This window comes from Filicampus tigris, chromosome 19 (genome assembly GCF_054856515.1).
Source record: "Filicampus tigris isolate MCC_2025a chromosome 19, RoL_Ftig_1.0, whole genome shotgun sequence".
In the NCBI taxonomy this organism is placed as follows: domain Eukaryota; kingdom Metazoa; phylum Chordata; class Actinopteri; order Syngnathiformes; family Syngnathidae; genus Filicampus; species Filicampus tigris.
The window spans coordinates 7683620-7697811 of record NC_141235.1 but is presented as its reverse complement, the minus strand read 5'-3'; positions in this window follow the sequence as shown (position 1 = coordinate 7697811).

Here is a 14192-nt window from a genome sequence, read left to right as displayed (position 1 = left end):
GAATGCAATGGATTGCGGTGTGTGGCAGACGTCTGCATCACGCTTGTCTACAACTGAGGTGAGCCATCGCGCATGTCTCAAGAGTGACGGCGTGGAAAAAGGGCATGTGAGAAAAAACAGGGAAGGGAATGCTGCGCAGAAAATACGTTTTTGGCTGTTTGATCTCTAAGTCCAAAAGCGTGTCTAATCATATGTTGCAATAAAGAAGTGGAGGGGCAACAAAAACCAACCCCTAAAAGATAGTTTAAAAGAAACATTCACTGACAAAATGTCAAACAAAAACTGCCTAACTCTCTACCAAAGTAACTGACTAACCTGGTGTCTTAAGAACAAACAAAATAACCATCTAACTAAGGGATGAACTAATAAACTTGATGAAATAACTGACTCACTCGTCTGTGAACTGGCAAATTACAAAAATGCAAAAAAGTAACTGACCAACTAACTAATCGACTAACCAACAAATAAACTAAGATTACCATGATAACATACAAAGTAACTAATTTGCTGAAGAACTGGCAAAACCAAAAATAAAAACACCAACAACAAATCAAGAAACTAACGTAATTGCCCTTGGTTTTAGCAAAGGTAATACAAACCCAGATATTGAAAAAAAACAGCACTGGCATAAATCAGTGTAATGTGAATTAATCATAATTCTTCCCTCAAATGGCTGAAAAGAGCATTTAATGAGGCTGTATTGTAAAAAAAACTTTGGGTGTGATGCTCTCAATGCCATTAGGGGGGAGCTTTTTTTTTTTTTTTTTAAAAGACTTCACGCGAACTAAAACAGTAACAATGGAGCTAAGGTTTTCTTAGTTACATCAGCTTGACTGAAATAAAAATGAATAAGAGCATCATGGACATTGCTTATGTGAAACTAAAGGGATCTCATAGTCCCATAGCCAGTGCACATCTTTGTCTAATTGCCCTGCTTTAACTGACAGCAACAACACAAAGGCACACTTGTGTGACCTGTTTCCTCTGTTTTCAGCAAAAAATTAACTTTTGCAAACTCCCAGCAGCCTTTGAAACTTATATAAACAGACAGCTGTATAATTAATGGCCAAAGCCAAGAGGAATTTATTCGAGCGTAAAGGTCATGCTGAGGGTCGGGGATGCTGTCTTTTTTTTTGGGGGGGGGCAGGGTGGGGGGCGGTCAAGGCGAGAAAAATAAAGCCACTAGATCTTATCACATATGCATTTTCTCGTGATAGCAGGGAAATCACATCAGGAATAAACACTATGAATTGTTAAGAGCTTATTTCCATTCCCGCCGTCCAGTGACCTCTGCTAATCTGCAGAGGTGAATATGGACCATTTTCTTGTTCTTTTTTTTTTTTTTTTAACTGGAAGCTGGAATGTGAGACGCGCCGGGGGAGTGGGAGGCACGGGTGTTGAATACGAGTGTATGTATATTTCATTACAGAGCCGCACTTTGAATTGATGTGCTTGCTGCTATTAAATGCCGTCTGCATTATAACGATGGAAAATGAAGCAAGCCTGTCATCACTGTGATCCCTGAATATTACAGAAACAAGATGAGAGACGCTAGATGAAGCATTTTCACCTTCATTCGGCCAGCAACCCAGTAGTCAAAAGCATTGGTTTGATGGAATAAGTGGAACGCGTAAATGTTTAGCATGTCATACTGACATTTCCTGGAAATGTCTGCTGTTGTATTTGGACTTCTCATTTTGTTTTCTCTTCACAATTTCTCTTCTTTTCTCAAATTTTGAATCACAGTGGCTGAATGATGGCCACTCATGAAAACTAGTTGCCGAACCCGGCACACTGCATGACAGTTCAGTGTTTAGCGGGCCTTATATTCAACTTGAGAGGGTCCTGTGAATAGAGGGAAAAACTTTGCATGTAGGAGAGCATAAAACTGTTACCTGAACTATGGAAATTGGAATTGGATGCGAGGCAGCGGTGATGTTGGCTCCTTGACATATTGATCTGCGTTTAGTTGAGATGCAACACTCATGTGCACTGTGGATGAAGTGGATGTCTTATTAGCGGCCTTTCCAACATGAAGGTCTTTCAGGGATAGATATTTGCCTTGGCCTCGCCATCATAACGCAGACAAAAAAAAGGAAAGACAGAAGTCAAGTTTGTTGTCAGTCAGGTTGAAGTCTATGCAGAATCTCACTGCTATTCAATTTTTCAAGTATGTGCTTGAATTTAATGTCAAGTTGAAGTTAATTTCAGTGACGCAAAAAAAGACTTCACAATAATTACATATCCTATCGCCTTGTGTGTGCTTGAAAATACAGAAATGAGATAGAAGGACAGAAGTGGCCAACTAAGTGGCAAGTGAGCAAACTAACTGACAAACTAACTTACTGACTTATTAAAAGACAAATGAACTGGCAGGTAATGAACTGACAAATAAACTGGCAAAAACTAACACAATCATTGATGTAGTAACTGACAAATTGACTAACAATGGAACCAACTAAAGAACTAACTGACTGAGTATATATGTTCTATGCAAGCCCACTAGTTGAAACAAGGCATTCTGATATATATTGCGTTTGTGGAATAGGAGTTAATCTACTAGTTTTTAGCCATCTCTGGGGGCGGCCATTTTTCTGTTGCCTGAAAATGACATCACAACTACTCAGGGCTCGGGTGACGACCAATCACGGCTGACCTGTTTTCTGAAGCCGAGCCGTGATTGGTCGTTCACTGAGCCCTGAGTAGTTGCGATGTTATTTTCGCTCGACAGAAATGACAAAATGGCCGCCCCCTGAGATGGCTAAAAAGGGATGGATTTTGCTGCTGAAACTCATATTCCACAAACGCAATATTAATCAGAATGCCTTGTTTCAACTAGTGGGCCTGCTGGGAACATATTCTTGAAAATAATGTTTGGGTTGATTTTCCACTTTAAGTGGGTTTGTGCTGAAAGTGGTCTCTTCTTGGGAGAGAAGACGTGCAAGCTACAACAAAGGTCAAACGTGTGAATTATTAAATGTCTTTACCTGGCCTTGGTGACATAGTCCATCATTTCCAAGACCATTTGCCCGCGCCATGTGTTTTTCAATCACGTTTGATGCCTTCAGGGATTCATTACTGGTTGGGATTCCTCTGCGCTCACAGTCCGCTCTCAGAACCATGTTGAATTTTTTACGAGGCCGCCACACCCGCGGGTGTTTCCACTACCTTTAAATCCATGGCAGACACATTGGCTTGCATGCACGCTATCATATCTATACATAATAAATGCAGCGAGACGATGAGCAAATGCAATTGCACCGCTCGGCTTTCTTTTGCTATGGAAATGTTTTCAAATGCATTCAAAGTTATTGCCATTATTTAACGCGCACTCTCTTTGTCTGCCTTAAGGAATATTCTCTTTACCCACCTGCAGGACAACTCTTTTTGTTCTTCTTGCATTACAAGTATAAAAACAAGTTGACCAATATTACTCTTAAAACTTAAAACAATAATTACCTTCATGTGGAAAGGACAAAGCTAGAAAGCAAAGATGAAGATGCTGACTGATAAACTAATTAACTAGCTAGTTAACAGTCTTTCTGATTAACAATTTGTCTATCTGTTCAACCAACAAACCGAAACGAAATTTTCCTAAATATGTCCTTTTTAATATTACAAATTCAACTTCAAAGTTGTCCTAGCTGCAAGTGCAGGCTACCAAAAGAGGCAGCTCGTTCAGAATTGAAAAGCCAGCACGTCTTTGTGTGGGTAGATTGATTCACGCGGTTCGCGACGGCGCAAGAGCCAATCATTATTGTCGACCCACTGAGTGATGACCTCGTTGCACATTGTCATATGCTATGCATAAATGCATGTGCATTACCTACAAATGTGACCGTGAGGAATTATTGCTGTTTCCTATGTTTTCCCCTCGCCGTCTTTTATCAAGAGCAGACCCTCACAAGCCATATCAGTTCCGGCAGAGAGAGTAATCTAACGGCATGAAGGAACGATAAATAACTAGATAATATCCTCCTCTAGGAATGATACGTAACAATTCCAACAACACATGAGAAGCACTGTGAAAGTTTCAACCTCTTAAGCGTTATGCTTCTCATTTAAGAATCAAAATGTTTAACCATAATTATTCATCTCGAAAGTAATGTACATACAGTACTGCACTGTATATCACAAACGTAAACGTGGCCTGTGATTGGATGGAAATGAGTTCAGGATATACCCCACATTCCAGTCAAAAGTCTTCTTGGATAGCAACAGTTACGTTCAGGATGTACCTCATATCTGGCATCTGTTCAGTGTACATTCAAAACAAAACAAAACAAATGTTTAATTAGAGTCAATAACACAAAGCTGCAAGAAAAAGTGGTTGTAAGTCTGACACTGCTTTATCTCCATCTTTTCAAATTAGTCTTGCATTAAGAAACCATACAGAAACATTTTTCTCACTTGCCTCCACAGCTCTTGCAACATTACATCAAGTCATCCTCAGTCCATGCACTTCTTGTCATTCTTTTGAGAACGCAAACTCTAGGGAGCCACGGTTAACTAACTTTATAACTTTATATCTTTAAATGGTCAAAATTACCCTAAAATGATTGCTTCAAAGAAAAATGGCAGACTTCATTAGTCTTCTCACACATGGCTTTGGGTTGTTGTCACACACGAATGCATGGTCGGGGTGGAAAGCTGTCTGTGCACACTTTACAATGGACAACTTTACAGCATCCACAAGTGGAGATCTTGCAGTTCCCTATAAACGCACTTTCGATCTCCTGCGTGGACTCCAGTTGAGCACGTTTATGTAGACCGCCGCCTCTCCTTTGCTGAATTTAGAGGGAATGAGAGGAGCTGCTTCCACTGGGAAGTAAATCGGCTGAGTTCAGTCCCACAACAGTACAAATGCCTGTTTCTACCGGCTCATGACTACGCAAATAGCAAGACAATGAAAACTCTGCATGCGCATAGATGGACCACGCTTTGCACTAGACTTCCACTGGACATGAAAATAAGGCCCTGAATTGGCAACATTTTCAGAACTGTTACTTATTGTCCATTTTTACCAGGATGAACACACCTGCAAAATGCCTTGGAGTATATGATATAGTTGGAAAATAATATTCATGATAACAATACAGAAACTTACTGTAATTTACTATGGGAAAATACAGTTTGTGTGTTGGTGAAAGTCCAAAAGGCAGAAAAATATCTATTTAAAAAAACACACATTATTCAGTATTTGCTCTGCATTGTGCCCTTTGGGAAATATCAGGACGTGAAATGATTGCAGGTACTTCAAGAATCAAAACCCAAAGCGGATGCTTAAAATTGAAATGCTAACTTCTTTTACAAAGGTGTGTTAATTCACACTGACGTTAAGGATAATTGCTAGCGAGCGTTCCCTCTTACTCCTTTAAAGGAAATGTCAGTCATCATTAGCATGCTCATTTGTCCAGTCCCCTCGCCCCCCGTGACAGTGGCGCGCTGACCCTCGCTCTTGGAGCGCCTGGGTGACCCTTTCAAGACGGGTTATCGCTTATGAAAAATGACTTCTTAAGAAACCCGATGTGACACATTATCTCAATATTAAACGGGAGTCTCAGCGAATAAGTTTGCCTTATTAATGAAGGTGCGAGAGGGGCTAAAGGAGCTGCCAAGCTAAGTTAAATGCCGCCGTCAATCGGACCGCCAGTTGACGATGGCGTCTCACCTTGTGTCACGTCACACTATTTATAGACGCATCAGTGTCCCATAGCTGATGGTGGGGCATTTTCCTCAAAAATGTCATCAGCGTAAGCTGCTAAGTGAAAATGAGAATGACCAAAAAGTCACCTTGCATCATGACCCTTAAACCTTTCACACTGTCCATCAAAGTCTGATCCTGGAGCTCCTTCGACCATCCCAATATGTAATCACACAAAAATTACACATTAATCTTACATAAATTGCTTTTATTCACATCTAGCAATAATGCTTACTCGAGTCTTGGCAATGAGGGCAGCAGTCCAAGTGATCCACCAGCTAAAGAGAGACACTGAGGATTCCCTAAGCTACACCACAGTGCTTAAACCAAACACTTCACCTCACCAGCGAGGCGTCTATGTCATGTAAATCCAGCCTAGTGATGTCCTGCAGAGGAAACCAATTCCCGCCGCTTGTATTTGCGATGCAATAACTACTTTCAGAAAAGAGTCAAATCCATTCATCCATTTTCACCCTCTTGCCAAGTTGGGTCTGGATTGTAGCTGTCAAGCTTTGTGGTCTACCCAAACATCTAACCAGGGAGACAAGGCATTTTTGCCCTGCTTGGTCAATCAATCAATCAATCACATTTTATTTATATAGCACTTTTCATACATAAAAATGCAACTCAAAGTGCTTTAAAACATTCAAAGCAAAACATTTAAAAAAATAATAATAATAATAAAAACTAAATAGATAATTAGAAAAAAAAAAAAAGTCAGGTCAGTGCTGCAGGAGCAGTAGTCCAATTTGGGATGCCCTCGTCCCCCAGCTGCAAGGCTGACATAAAGGGGTACCGGTAACTATTGTCGCAGCAGCATGTTCCTACTGTAGGTACACCTCGAGGCCTCCTTCTGAACACAGTACATACCTATCTGTGCCCAACCTAAGGGTGACACCTTGTAGAGGAAACCCATCCCCACACTTGTGTCTGACTACTATCAAAGCTTTTTAAATCAAAGGATAGATTGGTAAGCAGTTAAATCCATTCATCCATTTCCACCCCACTTAATTGGATTTGAGTTATAGGGTCAGCAGTCTCCACCCTCCAGAGGAAATTCATTCTCAATGGTTGTATCTGAAATGCAGTGACTATTATATACGATGATTTAAATGAAGTTAAATCCATCTATTGATTTTTTTTTTTACCCCGATTACGGTCCAGGTTGAAGGGGGAAGCAGTCCAAAGATTGCCCAGAGTCCTCTGTCTCGAAGGAAATACCGTGCTCCAACGTCTACCAGCTTAACACCATAGAAAAGAAATATAGATGCGTGAATAGAAAAGGAGTCTTATCCATCCATCCATTCTTTTGATGCTTATCCAGGTCTGAGTGGTGGGGTGTTGCAGTCTCAGTAAAGATGCCTCCACAGATCCGTTTCTCAGCTATTGGTTAGTGTACTGTACGTCTAATTCGAGGTCTACATCTCACCTCACCAGGGAGGTGTCCAGGCTCAATGCCTGAGGCAGTCCCTGACCAGCTCGTGACGGTTTTCAAAGGTCACTTGAATCATGCAGTGAACTTGGCTGTAACCTACTGGGGAAATTCATTACCAACACCTACATCCATGATGTAGAGCTTGTGACCAGGGGTCAGAAGATAACATGATCAATATTCAATATTCTAGATTCCTTGAACTTGACGTCTGGTGGAGCATAAATAATAACCACCTACATGTACATTTGCATCGACGTGACCACTGAAACTGACAAGTAAAGCATCGCTTCCAAAAGGAAATATGGACATCCCGGACACGTCTCCACGTGACCACACCACGGGATTGTCTGAGCTTACACCAAAGCCCGTCAGAGCTCACCGAATCAGACTCAAAGATAGAAGAATTAGCTGTTCATTTGCAGCAAAATTAATCTGTTTCCAGCACCAATCAAAAGCCGCAAGCAGTGTCATTGTCACCACTATCTCGCCTCCCCAGATAGTCGTGGGTCATTCCGGAGGAGAGGATTTTTAATTTGGTCACAATGATGACGGGATTGCAAACGACGACACACAATGGGAGCCTTTGTAACGGCAAGGGGCTCGCTCGCAAAATGGCAAGCTATCGTCTTGGGAAAAACTCTGACGCCAGCGAACGGGCGGCACGGTCGTCTTTTCACGCCGACGAAGGCCACACAACAGCATGAGTGTAATTGGAGCAGCCGCTGTTTGATAGCCAGAATTTAATCGCGGATCATTAATGCGCTGCCATTTAAAATGCCTCAGCATCCCCGGAATATAGAGAAGGTGACATTTAAAAAGCCCCCAGTTCTCCGACTGATGCCAAACATTTTGCAAGTCGCTGCAAATCAATTCACTGATGAGTTGCCTTGAGATATGAACAGCACAATTACAACCAAGGGGTGTGTGGGGGGAATTAGCCGCAGATGAATATACACTTTGGCAAGGTTGCAAAGAAGCACCGTCGGCTGCTGTTTTCCTTGATTGACATTCTCTACAGCTTGTCACGGCGAGAGCTGAGACCTATCACCTGTATTAAACAATACATTCGGCCTTGCCTCATACATAACCACAACACCTATTGGGTCCGTACGACAGAAAACAAAGATAGCTATAAAGACAGCAATTTCATTCCCCGACACGCTTTCTGCCTCTCAATGTCAACATCGCTCCTGCTACAAACTGAATCAGGAAATTATGTATGTACAGTACACCTGAGGGATATTGCATACATTCATTCGAAATAATGCGTCCCAGAGATTAAAAAAATGGCGTGTGCAAACATCTCCTAGGCCGCTGTCTTATTTGGAGAAAAACCAGGATGCTGCTTGGCTGTCTTTGACAGTGTTTGTGTAGTTTGATTAGATCAATTTGAATGAAAATATAAATAAATAAAGGAAATGCACCAGGTAAACCCTTACAGGTGGACCTTATAACAAGCAGGAATAAGTGCACAACTGCATATAGGAAATCCCTAACTCGTTAAGTTTAACTCTAACCATAACCCTAATCCCTACTAGTAAATTTAAGCATAAACTCTAATCCCTAAGCATAACAATAACCAAAACCACGACTATAACCAGGCTATTTTGACCAGCCACACTATCTGCATTTAACCTTAGAAGCAGTTTTTAAGATGGATTTAAATGAATTCATACTTGGGTCTGACTTCACTTCTGTTGGCAATTTAATAGCATAACAGCTAAATGCTGCTTCACAATGTTTGCTTTGAAACCGGGGCTCCACTAATTGAGCTGTGTTTGCAAACATCAAAGCCCTACTGGGTTTATATCTAATTAGCATTTCAAAACCATTCAATAATTTATAGACCAGTAACAGAATCATAAAATCTATGCTACAGCTGACTGGGGGTCAGTGTAAAGCCTTTAGGACTGGAGTACTATGTTTAAATCTCTTTGTTCTGGTATTCTAGGGTAGCTCCAGCCTCTCGCCCAAATTCAGTTGGAATAGGATCCATCTCACCCGTGACCCAATTAAGGACAGAACTATACAAAATGGATGGTTAAGCAGTCTATCTGGTAAGATAAACTGTTGTATCAAGGCAATCTGGCAACATGCAGCCAAGGTACTTGAGACAAAACCAACGCAGAGGCAACACAAGTACAACTCGCAAGAGTTGTACAAGAGTCAGAACTCGGGAGGAGAAGTCCAAATTTGGAGGCGCGACAAATCAGCGCTGACCTTTTTCGTTGCCGTACAGTGACGATGTTTACGACCTGTTCACATGCAAAACAACTTGGCTGTGCATCCGTTACTTTATATGACCTGCAAACTTTCCCCGCTCGTCAATTATGCTGATTTGTCAGTGCTGCTTGAGTGCTCCCTATTAGCGTTCTGTGGCGGACAACAAAAAGAATTGAGATTAATTCCAAGCACCTGCCACAGAAGAGGGCGAGCCTTCATCGTGTTGGGTCCAGGATTAAAGCAGAATTGATGGTGTATGTGGGCGGTGAAATAACTACATACACGGCCGCAGACCACAATGCCGTGATTTACCATGCTGAGTTACTGCGGCAAACCTTTTGACGCGCTTTAATTAGTAAGCATTTAACGCCGTTTTTCACGTTTAGCAGGGGGGTTGATGAATTGCATAATTAAAGGGCTTACTGTGTAAATCAATGACGGGACAAGAGCGGAGAAGCTAATTAAACATGCAGCATTGTTCCAGCGTTTAGGACACCTGTTGAATGTATGGATGATGGCGGAAGAGTTAGCATGCTAATAGAGCAGGAGGCGTGAAATTAATGCATTTCTCCATTATTACATTTGGGAGTAAAATGAAGGTGAATTCAGTTTGAAAGTCATCAAATGTTTAATATGGTAAAACTTGCACAGAAAATGGAGAGTCTGCATAAAAGAACTTCATAATGCTTGATGGTTTCTTCTCATTTTTGTGCCAGGTGGTCTCATAAATGTAATATTCTCTACAAGAAACCAATATAAATGTAATTTGTCAAGGTAATTTAGTATTTTTCATGTTTATTAGGATGTTTTAAAGTGTCACGTAAATTCACCAATCGCAGCCTGGCCTGGTTCCCTGCCCCCGTGAACAGGTCCACTGTGCGTGACCAAGTCGATGTCGCAACCTGCTCAGGTTTTGCTTTCGTTCTTGATTCCAACTGGGACTGGATCGTGTGACTTCAGGGTTGCAATGGCCGCTGACGATCGCGATCATTTTTTGCAATCGAGAGGGCGGCACAGACGGACAGACAACAATCACACAGCAGCTGCGCTCATTCAGCCCGACAGTTTGTCATGATGGGTACAATCGGCAGAGCGTGCCAAAACAGTCTGGAAAACACGATAAAGATGAGATAAAGAATAAATGAAAACACTGTGCTAACCTGTAGGAAATTAAAATAGCATTTTTTAATATACCAAAAAATCTTTTCAAATGATCTTTTTGATAAAAATCAGGCTTCTAACCTCTTCACAGTAGAGAAACAACTCTTATTAAAGTACTGAATGATATAAGATTGAACACTGATGCAGGAAAGGTGTCGTTCTAGTCTTATTGAATCCCAGTGCAACCTTTGATACAGTAGATCATTCCTGTTGGACAGGATGCAAACTTGGGTAGTATTAAATGGAACAGTCCTAAAATGGTTCATGTCCTCCATGGAGGAAAGGAGTTATTTCGTGACCATTGGAAGTTTTAAAGCTGATCGAATGCCCATGACATATGGGAGCCTTCAAGGTTCAGTCCTTGGCCCTTTTGGTCAGCGTGTATATCTTGCCCATGGGTCAAATTCAAAATTTCTAAATAAGAAAAGGAACATTTAATAAAAAGAAACATTACAAAAAAAATTACAATACAAATAAAAAAACATCAAAAAGTGAACTAAGTGCAAAGAGACATTGAGCGAAAAACAAACAATTAAATTAATGTAATGAAATAGAAAGAGTAACAGTTCACCCAGGGTCTTGTGTTTGAATGAAATGAATTGAAAAACAACATTTGAATCTAAAAAATGAAATAACAATTTTAAAATGATTTTACAATTATAAGAGAAAAAGAAAAAATGGGAATTCAAAAAGAAAAATATTACCAAAAACAAATTATGAAAAAAATACAATAGTTGTTGTTGAAAATAACTAATAATAAACTAAATAAATAAAGAAAATTTATGGATGGAAATGAAAAGAAATCATTAAAGACACATTCAAAACAAAATCAAATTAAATACAAAAGATTTCGAATTTTAAAAATGAACATTTTAATCCAAGATGAATGAAAAGTTTTTACAATTAAAAAATGTTAGTTAAAAATTTAAATAAAATCAAAGATAAGCAATTAAAAACAACATTCAACAAGGTCAGGCTCTTTTACTTTAAACATCATCATTCACCATCCATCCATTCATCCATCCATTACCCGAACCGCTTGTCTTGTCTTCGTCGCGGGCGTGCTGGAGCTTATCCCAATTGTCTTCGGGCAGTAGGTGGGGTACACCCTCAACTGGTTGCCAGCCAATCGTAGTGGTCCAATTCAATTCAATCCATTCTGTGAAACTGAAAACTGGTCCAGAGAAGATGGTAGACGGGACCCAGTATTTTCACTCAGCGAGAGTTATTATTCAACATATTTTAAAAAATATTTTCTGACAGTGGTTCTGAAGTGCCCTGGACCAGATTGTTATTGATTGCCTTGAGGCCGTTGCAGACATTTTCGCTTAGCAAAGCCCTGCCGACGTCGCATACGAATCACTTCACTAAACCGACTGTGACGCCTAATGTCCCATTCCCTCTAAACGACCCGTCGTCTGTTTTACATGCCACCATAGCGCAACTAAACACATGCTGAGCGCTCAAAAAGACGCCCACTGCGAGCGCATGGCTCGGCTTTCCTTATATGCTCTCCACTGACAGGCCCAGCACGTCTATTCAAACCCAGTGTGCGCCAATGACGCTGTCTAAAGGTCATTTCGGAATTGGAGGACATTCCCTGTCCCCTATGAAATTTTAAATACTGTAACCAACGCACAAAATACAAAAACATACACTTGTGTAAATTTATACTGCGGAACCTTGACTTAATGGACTAATTGGGGGAAGGGCTTGTCCATTAGAGCCAATTGTCCATTACATTTAAGTACTTTTTTTTCATGGCCCAAAAACACCCTATACATTACAAAACCATTGTTTTATACTTTTTTGTAGCCTAAAAGGCACTGTGTGAAAAGCTTTAAAGTGCATCCAAATTTACCTTGTTGATGCTTGGGGGGAGGATAATGGCGTTCATCTTCTTGAGCCATGATGTTAGCACTTTCTTTTTCACCTCTGTTACGATTAGATGCAATAGATAAGTGCTTTACGTGTACTGTACCAAAAATAGCATGCTCAAGAGACGTGTACACGACGAGCACCTGAGTAAAAAAAAAACAGCCACAGATATGAATAGGTTGATACCACATACCTTTGAGCTGTGTGCTTACGGTGATGCTAAGCTAATATCAATACATTCCATTACCTTTGATGGGACGGTCACCCCCGCTAATTTGGCTGGAATCTATGTCCATGCATTGCCTTTGATGGGAACACCGTCACTGCCAAGGTACAGTAGCTTCCAAATTGCCGTTTGTTTTAGCCTGCTCTAGTCTATTGTAAATCTGTACAGTATATCTCTGACAAAAGCAGTGCAACCCGGAAACATGTCTCTGTCTGTTGGTGGCACCACAGGGTCGTTTACTGGCTCGGTGGCGAATTGCAGCCAATTCTTGAACTAAAAGACTTAAAAAGCTATTTTAGAAGGGGCGTTTATAATGGATTGAAAAATATTTCTTTCTGTTCTGTTGAATCCAGGGTGTGATGGGTCCGTTAAATCGAGGCTCCACTGTACTGAGATTAAACTTTGCAGTAGCTGTGAAAAAGTGGTGCCTAAATAGCAATTAAAATACCAAATAGCGCTTGAGTCCCCACTAAAATTGCTTTTTTGTCTCGTCTGTTGGTCTATTTTTTCAAAATGCTGGTGCCTAAATTGGTCTGCAATTCTGGAACGATCCCTCTTAAATTTCCCTCTGTCTGTAATTTATCCACATTTGTTAAAGGATTACAGTTAGGTCTTCTGCTCACAAGAGGCACTTTAAGACTTCCACCGTTCAGCCAGCGGGGGAAACAAGCTGTCAGAGGTGGAAATTAAACGAGCCGTGTTCTGAGAGTCGACCTGAAGTGAAAGACTTTGTGCAAATATCACAGCGTGACAAATCACAGGAGCTCTCGTTACGGCTGCGGCGAGATGAGTCACACGCTCGCGCTTGCTGTCACTTGCACTGAAGCCGAGGAGGAAGATGATAAAGAAACAGAAATTCCCTGATAATTTGCTTGTACTTCTTAAATCAGTTGTTGTTTTTTTACCTGTTTGTTTTCATTCATAGCTATTCATTCCAAGCTGTATTTCTGCTTCTCATGCAGGTAACTGCCATTAGCTTAACTACCTTGTGGAAGAAAAATGAAAGCAAAGATGACTTGGCTGCCATTTTGTCTAGTCAGGGTTGGCACAATAATGGACAACACTAAAATGGATGTAGTGAAAGTAAATAAAGTATCTTTATGGTCTTTAATGGTGCCAAACAACAAATGTCTCACAGGAAAGTGATGTTAATAGGCCTAATTTTCATTGAAATTTTCGGAAACAAAGTCAGTTGCAAATTTCCAGAAGATGTTTTTTGGTCACATAATTGTTATTAATACTTCCTATTCTCTGTTGCAAAACAGGGAAGGGGGGAAACTGCACTTAACAGCAGTGATTAATCATTAGGCCTCATTAGGCATTGAACCACTTGAGTGCGCATAAAACCACCTCCTGTATTGTATCTCACATAATGTGTGATGCATTCAACTTTTATGTCTGTTATGGCTCCTTGGAGTGACTATGAATATGAAAAACAAATCATTTATTGACCCCATATTTGTACAACAACATTTTTGAATGTATCCTGTGTGTATACATTTTCCCAAAGTGGTAGTATCGTATGATATGGCATATTGTGTAATAATGTGTTTCTGTCACTTTAG